The sequence below is a fragment of the Polyergus mexicanus genome, unplaced genomic scaffold (assembly GCF_030449975.1).
Source record: "Polyergus mexicanus isolate NDT 795.1 unplaced genomic scaffold, iyPolMexi1.0 SCAF_11, whole genome shotgun sequence".
In the NCBI taxonomy this organism is placed as follows: Eukaryota; Metazoa; Arthropoda; class Insecta; order Hymenoptera; family Formicidae; genus Polyergus; species Polyergus mexicanus.
Window position 1 is genome coordinate 4,277,892 of NW_027223331.1, and position 16,879 is coordinate 4,294,770.

The 16,879-nt window shown below is 33.8% G+C and overlaps 3 protein-coding genes across 6 annotated transcripts in view; 2 read left to right on the top strand and 1 right to left on the bottom strand.

Moving 5' to 3' along the window:
* Window positions 1-3,555, bottom strand: part of Crz (corazonin) — a 68,278-nt gene extending 64,723 nt beyond the window's left edge. Inside the window, exons 1-2 of one of the 2 annotated variants that reach the window (XM_070304603.1) lie at window positions 3,520-3,555; window positions 3,137-3,179 (exon numbers count right to left, since the gene is read on the bottom strand). The gene's annotated coding sequence lies outside the window, so the exon portion shown is untranslated. Of the gene's footprint in view, window positions 1-1,753; window positions 1,851-3,136; window positions 3,180-3,519 lie in introns of those variants that run through there. The other variant, XM_070304605.1, reaches the window with a different exon arrangement.
* The window catches only part of 5-ht7 (5-hydroxytryptamine receptor 7), a 103,622-nt gene that overhangs the window by 16,022 nt on the left and 70,721 nt on the right, over window positions 1-16,879 (top strand). The gene's annotated exons all lie outside the window — the stretch shown is intronic.
* Prx6a (Peroxiredoxin 6a) overlaps window positions 7,176-16,879 on the top strand; it is a 111,814-nt gene continuing 102,110 nt past the window's right edge. Inside the window, exon 1 of the mRNA XM_070304599.1 lies at window positions 7,176-7,179. The gene's annotated coding sequence lies outside the window, so the exon portion shown is untranslated. The remainder of the gene's footprint in view (window positions 7,180-16,879) is intronic.

Genomic DNA, 16,879 nt, shown 5'->3' on the forward strand with positions numbered 1-16,879 from the left:
CGGGGAATTATATTCTAATATAAAAAAATTATGCGTCTATTAGATTTTACGTAATAAATGTTATCACATTTTATCAAAATGATATGGAAGCGTAAAGTTTTAATGAGATTATACTTTATAAATGACAGTTCTTTTAATTTTATATTTCTTTTAGTATTTTAATCCAATGTAAATAATGCTTCCATTACTGTTTCGCGCATTACTCTAAATACTATATTAAAACTGCCATAAATTTCATTACATCCCTTGATATACGAGTACCAAGACTTAGTAACACGGATAACAACATCGCGAATGACAACATAATCGCGCAGAATTCGACGTCACTCCTGCAAAATGAACAATTCAGCGAGGAGTACGTGCTCTTTACATTACATTGTCAATTATAGAAAACAGAGATGAAAAGTAATATAAAGATGAAGAGAAGACAAGGATCGACGGTGAATATTCGTCTGTGGTTGGAGGCGTCAATTTATCTCGGGTACGCACCCGAGAAGATTTAAATGTGCAAAATATTGGAAGAGTATGTTCGGGATACACGAAACCGAGTATCGAAGGCAAAACGATTGTTAAGACTGCACAATAGTCTTCATGCATGCTCGATCTTCTTTTCTTTCTCTCTTTTTTTTTTTAACTCTCGTTTAAAATTGCCTGTTGCACTATCGTGAAATACAGCAATATACAGAGCTTTCTCTGTACAATGCCGGAATTAGGACGCCTGTACGTAACGTCCGGCGGAGTCACGATAACTGAAACGAGCAACCGGTAATCTCGTCCCGCTGATCAAATCAATCGCATGAAACTCCGAGGTCCGGGGCTACATCTCAAATTAAACGTCTGTTCTTACAAGCAATTAGCGTAATACGAGCTGACCTAAAATTCGCTCGTACCTTAATATTCCTTAATTAATTTCGGATCGAGGCAAAAGAAAATGTTTACGCTAATGATTTTTAGGTCGGTAATTTCAAAATAATAGAAGACTTCTCTCGCGTTACCTGATATTCGCGCAGAAACGGCGCGATAATATATATTCCAACAATATGCAAGCCTCCGCGAACGTTATCCTGGGCGAGCGTAATAATAATACTATAAAACGATACGTGGTTAAGGACGTTCGTCGTAAAAACGATGCTCATGTTTGACCACCGTCTATTCGCGAGCCAAGGAAATTGTACGGTTGGGGCATTTTTTCTCTCCTATTTTGCCTATCGTCACGATACAGAGATTATTAAGTGAAAACGGGATTTCCTAGACGAGATTCGCGCGCCGAAACTTTTATCTTTGAAACCTCTCTCTCTCTCTCTCTCTCTCATGGTGGAGAAGAAACTTTTTTTCACGATCATAAATATTCATAGGAGGACAAAGGAGTGACAAAGGAAGAAAACGCGCTGTCCTTCCTTTTAAGTAAAGGAAAGATTAAAATTTTCCACACGATATATTTCCGCATACATGCTTACGCGGAATTGATATGCGAGACTTCGTATGATCTTTTGTGAAGAAAGGGATTTGTATAAATGTGGTCGGCAGATCATTTATCTCGAAAATAATAGTGGCGCGTGTGTACGAGAGAACGGTTCTCTCTCGTAAACATAATCTATGCAAGCTACATATGTAGATATACGCAACTGCGTTATTAGAAGCTTTTGAATAATAGAACGGAATTTATGTGAGAGGCTCGCGTGCGATATACAATATATAGTGCGTTCTAACTTAAATCCCTTACATAGCGCATAAATAGACGATCATGCCGTACCTGTTATCAGCGTGATGCGCGTAATGCGGTAATGGTCTAGGAAACATTCGTTAAGGCTGCTGTCAGAGGTAGATAAAGAGGAGGACGTATATACTCGATAAATGAATAGATTAAGATCGTATAAAACCTGTGTTCTCGTCAGACAACATACGGTGTAATTTATATTATAGACTGAAAGGTCAAATGCTGCTACGCGGAATATATAGTGGAGCAGGTGTCTCTTTGTGAATCGATATCCCGTAAGATAGTCGACAATATAAAACTACATTGTCGATAAAATATCACAAAAGAAGCTTCGAATCTCTCATATTTTACGATTTATATTTCACGGATTAAAAAACAATTACAATTCATATTGGAGACGCGAATATTGTTAGTAGTATTCAATGGTGAGCATATCTCAAATGCAGATTGTGAAATTTAATCCTTTAAATAATATTTCATTTAGAGACGAAATATATTATTTGAGAATTAGTTCCCTTCGTGAGGACAATAGAGTCATACGCGAATATATAAAAAAATATTTCTATAAAATAAATAATTATAAAAAAATTATTAACTGAAATGATATTAAAAATTTTCAAACTTGCATTAATCATTTCATATAACAAAGACATTGATTAAGAAAATAATAAAACAAAAACGTACTTCTTTCGAGAATAAATAATTCGTTGCCGATTTGATAATAATTTCCAAAAATAATTGATTCGGAAAAAATTGTATCATGAGTGAAAGAAAGACGAAGGGAAAGAAAATTGGAACAAGGGAAAAAGGAAATGTGACAGGTGATTGGAAGCGAGCAGCGATATTTAAGTTGGCTTCTTACGATAAATATTGCAAAGGAGCTGAGTTTCCGTATCTTTCCACTTCGACGTCTTTTTCGCCGCGTTGCAGTTTTTATCGTGCAATGAAATTTATTAATAACACGATTAATTTGTTACCGCGACGTTAAAACCAAATCTACTCTTATCAAAGTATACTGTCATTTCGTTCATCATTATTTATTTATCTATAGAATGAAAAAAAAACTAAAATAAATAATATTTCTTATTGCTTTAAATAATGCCATTCATTTATTGAATATAATTGTTACTGTCACAATTTTGTGTAACGATCATTATATTTATCATAAAAAAATATTTCAATGTTTTATTAATAATTAACCTAATATCATCTTTCTTTCACAAAATAAAATAACTTTTATAGAAAAGATAAACACCAAGTACATAAAGAAGTAATTGAATTTGTATACAACAAATAAAGAGGAGAGAGACAGTTTAACCAACAACAAATAAAGAGGAGAGAGAGTTTAACCAATAACAAATGAAAATATATTTATATGTACTTGGTATTTTTTTTTTTTGAAAAATAAAAATTTCTTACCCATCGGTCGATGCGCAACAATGGAGTTGCCGGCTACGTTAATCTGTAACAAATAGAAAATTCGAACTGTAGCAGCGTTCAAAACAATTAATTTTTATTAATTATAATATTTCCAAAAAATTATTATTGTACGCGTTGAATTTTATATTCAATAGATATAATAATAAGCAAATATTTTATGAATTAGTTTTATAAACATTTGAACATTTTGAACAAATTTTTTCACATAATTATAGCTTTCGTATAAAAAGCTCTTTCTCTAATTCTCTTTTATTTAAATTATTTAAATAAACAAACAAACTTCCCGGATTAATCGTGTAATTTAAGTCTCGCGCATACATGATTAATGTACACAGCTAATATATAAATAATAAATTATTTACCTCAAAATTACTCCGCTGGCACCTGAAACCCTTTCCTGAAACCCAGGCCTGGTCCTCCTCTCACGCTATCACACGCGCGACTTTGAAAGGCACTCCCGCACTTAAACGCGCGATGCTTCGACCGGCATTCCCGAAATAAAAATTAAGACACGAAAAACAATATCGATTGGAAAAGATTAAAAAACCGTTTGGGTACTTGGCTTCCTCTTCGGGATAAACCTTCCGAGTACTGAGCCCTCCCACCAACGTCAAGGTGTACCCAATGGGAGGGGGGTTTCACGTTGGCGATAAAAATGCAATATAAATATACTTCAAAAAGTGTGCGTCAAACATCAGCTAATTCGTTTCGTCGCTGTTAAATATTTTTCAATTATAAAATAAATTATAACAAATATTGTATATGTATGTATATGTGTATGTATATATATAATTATATAAAATACCGATCCACCAATAATTTATTTCGTTCAATGCGTTACAAATTAGTTATTAATAAACGATTGATACCATTAATAAACAGTCAAAGATACGGTTTTCTCCATTATTTGGATCACTAAATTGATTGTTCCAATCTTCTGTTTATAAATAATAAACAGAACTGCATAAATATTAATATTATCGATTGCAGTACACAAGAGTTAATGCCATGTTATAGCTATTTACAGTATATTATGTATTATAATACAAATGCCATTCTTTAATATTAATTATAACGATTAGATTACTAAACAGTTTAACCTCTAAAATATTAATTACAATATTACTCTCTATCATATCCTTGCAACGCGTATTAAAATCTAAATAGAGAATGCGCCCTTTGAACCACTCTACATTTTAGTAATATATTATTATATTATTATATATTTACATTTTAATATTTTCTTATTTAAAAAAATCATATAATAATATCAGACATATCATAATCAATATTTATCAATAATTATTAAACTAATAAGAAAATAATTTTGACTTTTAATTAATATCAAAATATGTCATTCGAATTATAACTGTAACATTAATTATAGTTGTAATTGACTGTAATTATAATATTGATTCTTCAACATCGTTTCAAACTTGGGCCCAAAATGTTCTAACATAAATCGACATGGCGAATGTCGTACTGAAATTTATGTGTGTGTGTGTGTGTGTGTGTGTATGCACTATAGGTTTGTAATGGGCACAATATACATAATGGTGCATCCAATAATGGCACGCGGTATGCTATTCCACGAGGATGCGGATGGTTCGATGATGTGTACACGGCGTTGTCATTTAGAACGCGAGCAAGACATCGCCAGGGAAAGGGCGGTGTACGGCAAGCGCGGCAAGATGCCAATTATTATTTCGAGATAAATGTTATCGAATTAAACAGAGAGTAGACAAAGTCTCTATCGCAACATTAGTACATACGATACATTTCTTCCTAGATTAGGATCAACTTGAAATTAATTGTAAGACTGCAATTTAACGTAGAACATTATCCGCGTCAAACACGAAAGCTTTCCTGTGTATTATAGATAATACTTGTTTTAAGTTAAAAAATTCGTCTCTTCAACTTGGAAAAAATATTATTCGCGATACACGGACGTAGACATCCATAAAAATTCATTTTCAAAAGATGAATATAAAAATATTAATAAATTAAAAATTTTCGCATTGAAAATTTTCGTTCTATCCCGAATCAAATTCGAGCTTCTTTCGTACGTATCCTCGACAAATCGTTTTTGTACTTCCTAAGGGTTTTCATGAAAACTTGAGGGGAGAACTTCGAAGCACTCTCCATTTCAACTTCGCATCTATGAAGAGCTTTAACAACGCGATAGGACTTTAGAATTGTCAGACAAGCTGAACGACACGACGGTGACGTGAGCAGTTTAAGCGAGATTATGTATCAACTTGGATCACATTATGCATAGATTACTTTACACAAACAACGCATTTGATCGTATTTTAGAGGACAGTAGCTTCACGCAAGTTAACTGCGCGGCTAATCGTGTTATCCTCGAGGAAACCGATAGCCTTTAAGCGACGTTCCGGTGTCATTAAGAGACACCTATATGAATATAACTGTATAGCGTACGAATAATATACACAGATAATAATGATTGACTTAACTAGAGGTTCGCTCGACTCGAGAGGCGACCGCCCCATTTGCGCAAGTAATTTTGTGTTTCATCTCATGCAGGAGCCGCTTTAGACTAATTGACCGCTTTTAACTCATTAGCCCCTGATTTATATACGCGACGACAAAAACGAAATATTTTCTCGCGATGAAGAAATTTAGCTTTTATTTAATTAGCATTAAAAATAATTGAAGATCGTTTCGACATGCGGGAAATCTCGATGCTTTTATAATTTGCTTTAACATTCCGAAAGCTGGAATATCAAGAACGCAAATGGTTATTGCGGGACATTTTCATTATGGTGAAAATGTACAAAATTGGATGAAAAAATTTCAAAAGTAATTTTAATAAAATTATGTGACAATTCTAATGCTGCGTGCAGAAGTTTTTCTCATTTACGTATAATTATAGTTTTATTTTTCGCACATATTTTAAGAAATATATTTAATTTAGCATCATAAATATAAAATGTCCACTTTTAATCACCCCCAAATTGTCTACATCTTTGTAATAAGAGAATATTATATATGATTATCGAGCAAATTTACTTTTCAATGTTCACGTTTTACTCGATTTTTTTCATCCTTTTGTATATAATATCAAATAAAGATTGAAGAGAATATATATTTCAATTTGAAACATTAAAATTCTAACCATTTAATTATATTATTTTCATATTAACATGTCGAGATGATATCATCCTCTAAATTATTTTCCTCTATATTTGTGTCAATAGAGATGAAAAATTCTTTCATTATTTTGATAACGGAGAAGGAGAATTTTAATTCAATAAAGAGTTTAAAGGACGAATTGAGCTCGATAAAAAGTATCATACGTAAAATAATGGAAAGCTCGATATACTTTTAACGCGAGGCTAAAGATCAAAGCGCAATTATCTGTAACACGCGTGCAGATAATTCGCTACCCGAAATATCGCTCAATCGTGTGTGCGCGCGAGTGCGAGACTCCTTTTTTACTAAAGAGAATCCTGCCCCCCCCCTCCCCCCCCCCCGTGCCAACGGAAACTAAGCCCCTTAGAAAAAAAAAAAAAAAAAACCTACCGTTGCAATTAAAACTCCAATTTAATTTTCTTGCTACTCTCCAGTATAGACTTGTATAGACTTTAATAATCGAATCAATTCCGCTTCAACGATCCCCCGAGAGCAGACTCGTCGGAGACAAATTGAAATTCCGATAAAGGGTTACGTTCTCGCGCTAATACTTTTGCTCGCGCGGGGACAAAGAGAGAAAAGAAATTAAAAGAGAGAAAGGGAATAAAATTATACGACTATATTACTTTAGGAGTCTTAGAAAATTGCAAAAGAGAATGCCGTCTCTCGTCGTCTATCATCGGTTAACCATCCGTTTGGCGATTTTGCGCCACGCAAACAAACCAGTGATATTCTATTACTGCGCGTTAATGAAAATTCTCGGTATATCTTTATCAATATGTAATGACGCGAATATATGGTCGCCAACGTTTATTTGCGTTGATGGAAACGTGGCAATTAGCGTGGGTGTGGTACGTGGGCGAATCGTGTGTTTCCGCGCCCAAACGAAAATTGAGACCCTGCCAAAATTACACTGCGCGGATGGCAGAAACAAAATGCAATTTCCTGCCAAGCGATACGACACGACTTAAACATCCGCGATTCATCCGCTATACATACAATAATACGTATGAATTGTCGGATCGTAGAGAAGCTGATTGCGTTACCGAAGGCAAATATGCGAACGCAATTACAGCGCACGAAGACGACGACGTCGACAACGACGACGATAAGGGGGGACGGCGTGCGCATATGTATACTCTCCACCGGAACAGTATTAGCATCAATTCCGACAGGATGCTGATAATGCGATGGATAGGTACACCGAACACCGAATACGGATGCGATGGAGTAATAAAGACGAATACACGATTTTCATCTCGCGTTCAAATCTTATCGCAACGAACGCTCCGGGTATTAAATTCAATTTGTTTCCAGTTTTGTACTCTTGTATTTTTCGTTTCTCGCAGGATAGTTAATTGGAACGATAGGTAAAAGGCATAAATAAAAAAAAAATTCAATTGATGATTCTGTCTCGTTTTAATTATACAGATAAAAAAGAAAAAAAAGTGCCAAAATTTCCGTAGGCAGATTAGTTTAGAACGAAGGATTCATAAGTATAAAATAGCTCGCTGACGAGAAGTCTCATTAACGATGTGCTCCCCGCGCGGCATCTTTCACCGAGTTTAAAACAACGTTAATAAAGTTCGAAATGTTGCCTTCGTGTTTATTATAGAGCAAAATAGGTTTCTTTCTTTTTTAATCAAAAAAGTATACGACAATCCTTCGCGCGAAACTTTTACCAACACCCACCCCATCCGTCCGCACGCTGGCCCAGCATTATTTGAATAAGCGTTATTAAATTCTGCAGCTCTTTGAAATGAGCAAATATAACATAAATAAATGTAAAAAAAATCACTCCTGTATCTATTATGAAACCAGCAAAAAATTCGCTGCGTAGTTGGTGAAATATTAAACAAAGAGAGACTAAACATAGCAAGATTCTTTTTTAAACCTCCGCTTATCACGCATCTAATAATTCTCACTTAACGCTAATTTCTCTCTCTCTCTCTCTCTCTCGTAATTTTTACCGTAAGAATCTTTACTTAAAGAAGCAGATTTGAGATAATATTAGAGTAAAATATAAAAGAAGGATGCTTTGATAAATGAAATTAACCTTTTCCACCATTTGAGTAATTTTCGTCACTTTTATATAGTATTTGAAATTTAAAAATACTTGAAAATTTCTTATGTTATTGTAATAGTCTGTTTTTGAATAAAGGATTGATAAGATGAGAAAATTCTATTTCTAATATACAGATTTACCCAAATTCTATAAGAATTCGAAGAAACAACAACGGTAAATAAGAAGAAGAAAAAGTAAAAAGCAAAAAGACGGGATATTTTATGACGGGCTTTTAAAATTTTATTTTCTCGCGTAATGCAAAACTCAAACTGCAATTTACGGTTTGCAATTAAAGAAGCTTAAGTACGTTTTAAGCGTAAACGTAACTACGCTCTTTGCAACGCATCTCACGTAACAGAATCTCCTCGTCGCAGGAACCATCTACGTACCATCTACGAAAATTATCGTTGCACTCTGTGAGAAAATACGAATGAAACCTGGAAAAGTGCATCGTTACACAAACATCGCTCTCTGATATACTATTTAGATGAAGAGTAAGTTTAATGCGCTTTATAAATGGAGCATGGCAATCTTAGGGACGCGCGCACACATAGAAGACAACTTTTTCATTTCTAAAGATTACCGATCATTTTAATTCTCAAAGGATTAAATCTGTAATTATTTTTAGTTTTCGTATATCCTACTTTAAAATAAGAAAAACTTAAAAAAAATTATTGTTTCATTTAATTTAATTATAAAGATTGTTTTCGATATAAATAAAATGTTTATATAGAAATGAGAGAAAAATCTCGTTTATCATCCATGTTCATTTTCGCGTTTCATTTTCTTCGCGGTATTTCAGTATACTCTGTTCCTTTTATAATCCAGAAGATGTCTTTGAAAAGTAGAGGCAATTAAAGGGCTCGCATGTATTTTTAATCAACCGCTTACTCGACGATCTCGCGCATACAACAGGCGAGAAAGAATAAAATATTCATGTCGATTGTTGACGTCAGCTATATATGCGAGTTGAACGCGATTAAATTGCTCATTTTCAAGAGAAAATATGAGTTTTGTGAATATATGAATTCACTAGGACAAAGAAATCAAGTATAAAGATTGTTTATTCCGGGATCTAATGTACGGTGTTATCTTTTCGAAAGTAAGAATTTCTTAAAGTACACATACTACAAACGCGATAAAATGTCGCACGTATGTACGTTTCTCAAAAACGAAATAAACAGAGAGCGGAAGCGTGCTTCGTATTGAAAAGCAAAGCCCGTCGACTCCATTTGGCCAAAAATGTGACTATTCGAAATAAACGAGCCCAGTGTGTGGCGAGGGTTGGATTTGATGACACAAAGCATTATTGACGCGGCCGATGGAAACCGGACACTACCTTTGTGCCCTTAAGCGAGACCAGATACGAAATGCATGAGTATACAATGCGAGAATGTGCATTTCCGACCACACATTTCCGGCCTGTACACCTAGTCACACATTTCGAGAAAATCTCGAGCGCAAAACTTTTCATCGCCATAGTAGAAGCTCTGGTCGAGATGCTACGCTTTCCGCGTGATTGGCAATTCGCGTTAAAATGTTGCTATATACTCAATTTTTTCCAAGTTTTTCTACTTGTGAGAAAAAAGCCAAGTGTGAAAAGTTACGTGTATACACACATGTCACAAAGTAAAAATAATTAGTTGAAGTTTTTTATCAAATCACTAATGAATCCGAAAAATGGAACGCATACAGAATATCAACTGTAAAAATCAATCCAAAGATTTTATGAAACGATCGAATTTTAATAATTTTTACTGTGTAACGTAGAGTTTAAAAATATTTCGACATACGTGAAAGAAAAATGTCGACACTCTTTTATGACTTTGCAATATTGTGAAAACTACTATCTTAAAAATGCTGACTACTATTGTGAAATGTTTTTATTATGACAATGTGCAAAAAATGAACAAATGAATGAATTCAGTATAATTTTATGATGAATGTCAAAAATGGTTTCACAAAAGAACGAAAAGAATGTGACGGATACAAAAGAAGTGGATTTTCCATGCAAGTATTTTATTTATGTAACTTTATATTTATTTATATAATAGCACTTTTATTTTTCAAGAGCTTAGTTTTCAAAAAAATATCTTACTATTTCAATATATTGCACGAAATGTGCCAAATTTTTCTGAGATGGGTATCCAGATTCTCTAATTTATTTTCAAAAATATCAAGCAAATTTACTTTCAAATAAATTTCTTTTATTTATATAATCCTCCATTCTTTTTTGAATATATTGGGTTGAACGGGAACAAGTTCGTTCCGTTTTTTCACTAAGAGATGAAGATCGAAAAAACGGCACGAATTTTCCGTTCAACCCAATATAAAATAAAGCTCCAAGTATAATATATATCTCTCTATCCGTATCTCAATCTGTGCATCGAAATACTATATAACCAGTTAAATTCCAGAATTATTATTTTTATATCACAACGTTCTTAAATTATACTATTACATAGGGTATTTCGTATACCGTTTAAACACTATCACTTGCGTTTACAACGTGTAGCATCGTAAGCAAAGTATATCCTTGCTATTTCTTCTCTCTTTTTCTCTTTCATAAAACTACGTATCTCTTTATAGAACATGTAATATATAAAAACGCAGGTGTTGCTTGTTATCTTCTCTGAGAATTTTTTAACTGAAGCTTAGCACTCTTACTTGCGTAGGAAACGCGCACTTTTCAATCTAACATACACATACACGGAAGATCCGTCGCGGTTACGTCATGTAATTTTACTCGATAAGCCAACAATGAGAGCAAAGAGGAAAAGACGACTCTCGACAAAAGTTCATTCGCGATGTTTCGACGAATAATCTTCAATCTTCTTGCTATCTCCCTTTTTCATTTTTTGAAAAAAAAAAAATGGGAAAAAAGGAATAAAAAAGCGGCGGAGCCATTATAAGCGGGGATGCAAAGTTTCTATTTAGACGAATGTTTCACTTTGATTTAATGGAGAACGCAGAGTTTGTAGTCGCCGCAGCAAACTTGTTTCGCTCGCGAATGTCGAAACGCTTTATAACAGTATATCGAGAGACGTATCAATCCTGTTTTCATGCATTAACATGACGACGTATGTTATTGCATGGCATACCCACCGTAAAGGATGATACGCGTACGATTGGGTAACCATTACGTATTACCAATCGCGTACGCATGATGGAAATATGAGGTAAGCTTCCAGGATAACAAACGATCACGTAGTATACCGGCTTAGCTTTGACATTGTAATTCAGTTTGCATGACAAAATTTCATGTAATTGGCATAAAATACAAAAATATGATATAATAAAATATAGAAATATAAAGAAATTTCTTATAATTGAACAAAAAGAAAATTTTTTTTATCTCAACTTTTCGTCACAATAAGAACCATTGAATATCAAATGTAGATGAAAATTTAATTTAATAAAAGATATGATCCAATATTAAATGTTTCTAATATTTATATGCGGTAATGAACATTATTGTATTTCGCACAACAAATTATTAAAAATAATTACATTTAAATATAATTTACGTATTTTTCTTAAATAAAATAATATTTGAAAATTTTGTTTTCCGTGATAAAATAATAGATGCAAATATATTTAAAATATTTGAAACACAAAAATGGAAAATATTAATTAAAATAGCAATTTTAAGAGAATTATCAGAAAGTCTTATTTAAAAATTTCAAACTTTTATTTCAAATATTACTTAAAAAAAAAAAAATAATAATAATAATTTAAGAAGTATGACATAACATAATACATATAAATATACACATTTATTTCAGTGATCATCGTTATTTAACGTGTGATTTATATCGTGAAAATATCATTTTCTTCAAATATTTAACTGCTCGTATAATGAGAGAAATAATTATTTCTATTGATTACTCGATGTCTCTAACGGAAAAATATACATTTAATATATTTATTTCTGACTCGCAAAATTAACTAATAATAAATATTTCAATATTAATTTATTAAGTTATTAATCAATTTTTAACCATTCCCAATCTAATTGGAGAAATATATTCCTTACACGTATATATATATATATATATATATATATATATATATATACATATTCTATTTCAAATTTCGATTTCTATTTTGCCCTCCTCTGTATGATAAAAAAAAATATATAGAAGTAGTATGTGTATCATATCTTCTGGATAGATATCAAGTGACTTCTAAAGATGCAGAAACATCTCGCGGACAGATTCAAAAATAATCGCAGCTTATAATCACAACAAGATATAGCGATCGTTGCTCTCGTCATTTTTAGGATAATGTAGTTATGAGAATTAGTTATCGCAGTGTCATAAAATACTGGACGGCCCGTAAAAAAGAATTTGACGAAAATAGCTTCGTAGAGAGTAATAAGTATCATAGCTCGCGACAATGGCTTACTCAGTGTACCGGGCTGGCTAGAAATGTCCGTATTACGTTTAGAGCGCTATAAGGTAGGCAAGTCTAAGACTATAAGAGAGAGAGAGAGAGAGCTTGGCAAGGAAAGTGCCGTACGGTGATCCCACTTGATGGAAGAGATTCGAGAAAATAGTCTGCCTAGGCATACGTGATCTCGTTTCGAAGATACATAGCACCGAGAGCGGGCGACGAGAAGATCGGTCCTCGAGTCATGTCGGAGCGTATAGAATATTCAAAAAATAGAGCGAGATCCTAGGGAAGATTACTCCCGTCGAACCGTCGTCGTGTCGAATATATATACTTACCAACCAATCTACATTTCAAGAATCTATACTTGTAGAGGATTACTTTAGCGGATTTGAAATTTCGTAATGAATGTGTGGAGGAGAATTATCAAAGCTCGTGACGCACTTTCGATACTCTCGTAACGCAAATATTGCCGGCGAAAGGACATTTCGCAAACGCATCGCTCATAGCGCGTACGCGCGTATCGCTTAATCGAATTTTATAACGTGCGCTAAAGGCAAATAAAAAGAAACTTTTTTCATATATATATCGTTTGCGCGTAGACCCGCGCGTGTCACGCGCGCAGCAATATCATGATCGATCCCGCGTGTTCCCTACGCGCGATTGAATTTAACACCTGCCATCTGGGCACCAACACGCGCATAATAAAGCGATTCAGAATCATCCCGTTCGATTGGTGTTGAAATTTCGAGATTCTTGAACGCGCGATCGTGTCATCGATAATAGAGTTCAAGCGTGGATATTCGTGCCGGAAGACATCCCGTTCCCTTCCGCGGTCGACAACGGACTAAGGTGAAACGCGTTATTGATCAAATATCCATGTACCCTCTACCTATCCCGTAAATGTAAACAAACAACTTTCTCGTCTGCTCTACAACAAATACAATGTACACACAAACTTTACTTTTCCTAATGTTACTTTATAATACCTGAGAAAAAGCATTGAAGCTGTGAAACTTCAAAATCGCATATCCCTGGAATCAAAGAAAGCGCCACAAAATTCGAAGCGTGTATTGTTTAAGAATGTACAATATATGTAAAAATAAAAACGATTCGTGAATTGTAAATTAATCCGAACATTTCCCAAACAGTTCTTCATCTTGTTTAAAATAAAATTTATAATTATTATAAAAATTTCTCACATTTATTACATTAGTCATTACTCAAAAATAAATATAATCCTATAACTATAATAAATATCAAATATGTATATTTAGTAATAGTCAATCGACGTACAACAGAGAGAGAGAGAGAGAGAGAGAGAGAGAGAGAGAGAGAGCCATTGTCAACATCCCGTTCGACTCCGCCATTTGACTGATCGCGCAATAAAACGAATACGGGAAATTTGAACAATATAAATGGATCTGTTGCGCGTCGAGGCGAGAGATACGATGGAGGGACAAGCCATCGAACGTCCATCTCGCGCTTATGGAGCTTGCCCTATGGAGCAATAAAACCAAAATCCAATTTACAGATACAATTGCAAATTCCTGCGATAAAACACCGGCGATCTGATCGCGGATTAGTCTCCTCTCGCAGTTACTATTTCGCGACACGCATGATTAACATGACTATTTAATAAGGCATCAAAAATTTGATCTTTAACAAGTAACACGCGCTCATGCAAATTTCACAATATTTGCAAATATAAATATTGCTCTAAAATATATTGTATATATATATTTTATATTTTATAATACGATATATATTGAATATAATATAAAATAAAATATATATATATTAGAGTATTTCTTATATAGCCACAAGTTACTTAATTATCGAAATATATATAAATGAATTTCACGACAAGAAATATTATTTCCGGCTGCAGTGCAACGATACTTATCGTTGTAAATGTAGCATAATTGCGAAAAAATGATGCTGTAATTTTAAACGTAGAACTTGTTTCGCGCGTAAGAGATCTACTCGCGGCCCGATGACGCTCGTAAAGCTGAAATTTTTAGAGACCCGTTCCACTTCGTTATTATTAACGCAAAGTACAATAGAAGGGTGAGCTGTAAACGTTCGTAAAGTGCGAAGTTTCAACAGCGCTCTCGCCGCGGGCGCTAAATCCTTGCTTAAGCACTTGTCGCGTAAGTGTAGGCGCTTATGTGTGGCGCAAGTGGACGACGTGTACATCGTCGGCTGCGCCTGTGAAACTTTTGTCTGTCTAGCGAAAACATTCTCCCCTAACGACGAGATGAGCGCAGCAACATTATGACGGGAGAAACTTTCGGCTCCTTTCTTAATTCTCGAAGCGATTTATTTCATCTCCCAGATCAATACAATTATATTTAGCGAGAAGTTTTATTACAAGATTTTTCCCTTATCTTTTTTTCCTTCCCTATCTCGTTGTGTATAATTAGTTTAAATTAAATTGTATTTAAATTAAATTTCATTTATATTCAGCGGAGTTCTTCTTGTTATAATTAATTTTAATTTTTTATTATCCGCTTAATACACTCGTCTAAGACTGTGTCGTTTGACGACACAAATGATTGTTCTTAAACAACTTTGATTAACAACAAGACAATTGTTTATCAAAGGAAAATATTCCGCTGAGATTAACATTATTACTATTGTATTTAATAAAGCTCTCTCTCTCTCTCTCTCTTTCTCTCGTTCTCGTGTATAAAAAATACCAGGCTCAATTTTTCCGTCCTGTCGAGAATCCTGACGCATATCCATGTCAACGGTAAACACGCGTATATCTACCGTATTTGCGCACAAACAAGCGGGCGCATCGATCAAGTTCGCGCAAATTCCTTTGTTAAAAGCATTTACGAAAAGAAAGATCGATCTACGCTCGGGTTTCTCGCGATTCTACGAAGATACATTCTTCCAACTTCTTGTATTCAGTTTCCCGCAATATTTAAGCTTAGGTTATTAATATAGATTATTTTATTAATACAGGTGGAAGAGGAAAGGGGAGACTAAAAGAAGATTAATTATATTAGATTGCGATGCATCCTCAATTTATAGTGAAACTTAGAATAAATGATTTCTATTCCAGGAAAGTTATTGAAACTTTAGAAATATCTCTCTATCTCTCTCTCTCTCGTGTCCGATGCGACCAGATGCTGCAATCGAATAAATGGTATTTCCGTGATTTATTAAAAGGAATTATTCCATAACGGAGAGAAGAGGGTGTGTCTAAAACAACATTTCTCTTCATGCCTTCAAGTTCGTTGATGTGCATATTACTATCGCGATGTTACGGAAGAACGAATCCAACGTTGCGGGAAAATATTTACCTTTAATTAAGTGAAGAATGGAATAGTTCATTTAACGCCTCATCAAGCTTTGTGGAAATCGATGATGCGGAAAATCGATGCTCATTAAAAAAAAAAAAAAATCTACAATAAAATTCAATGACGAGAAGATAATCCACGCAAACGATTTATAAAATGTGTGAGTTAATATGTATCGTATAAAAATCTGAAGAAACTGAATAAAATTTTACATATTATTTTATATATATCTATAATATTGTTTTGTTTTTTTTTTCTATTTTGCGATACATAGAATTTTATACTATTTCAAAGATTATCGCGAATTCATTGATCTTACAAAATTACATATTATACAATGATGACATTACGGTCAACAAAATGCAAGCGAATGGTACAAAAGTTCAATGATCGCGATAAAAACTCAACGAAAAATTATATATCGTACAATTTCTCAGGATCTATACACTTCGATCGCAGCTTATTTTATTCTCTCGCTTTCTATCTCTGTCGTTGAGTTTTATTATCTCTCGACAAAGCCGCCGCAAAAAGTTGCTCTATCCAATTTCGCTTTAACGCCCTTTTTCTCTTTTCCACTTTTGCTTATTCTATTTTACTTTTCTCTCTCTCTCTCTCTCTCTTTCTTATTCTCTCTAATCTTTCCTCTACTATCCTAATGTTCGTAGTAAAAAAAGCACAATACATTCGTCTGTGTAAAGCATGTTAGAAAAGGATTAGCCGGAATTTGCATTTCCTTGTCAAAGTACAATATTAACTTCAGTCTCCAAACACTCTGTATTCAGCCGGTTGATAAGCCCA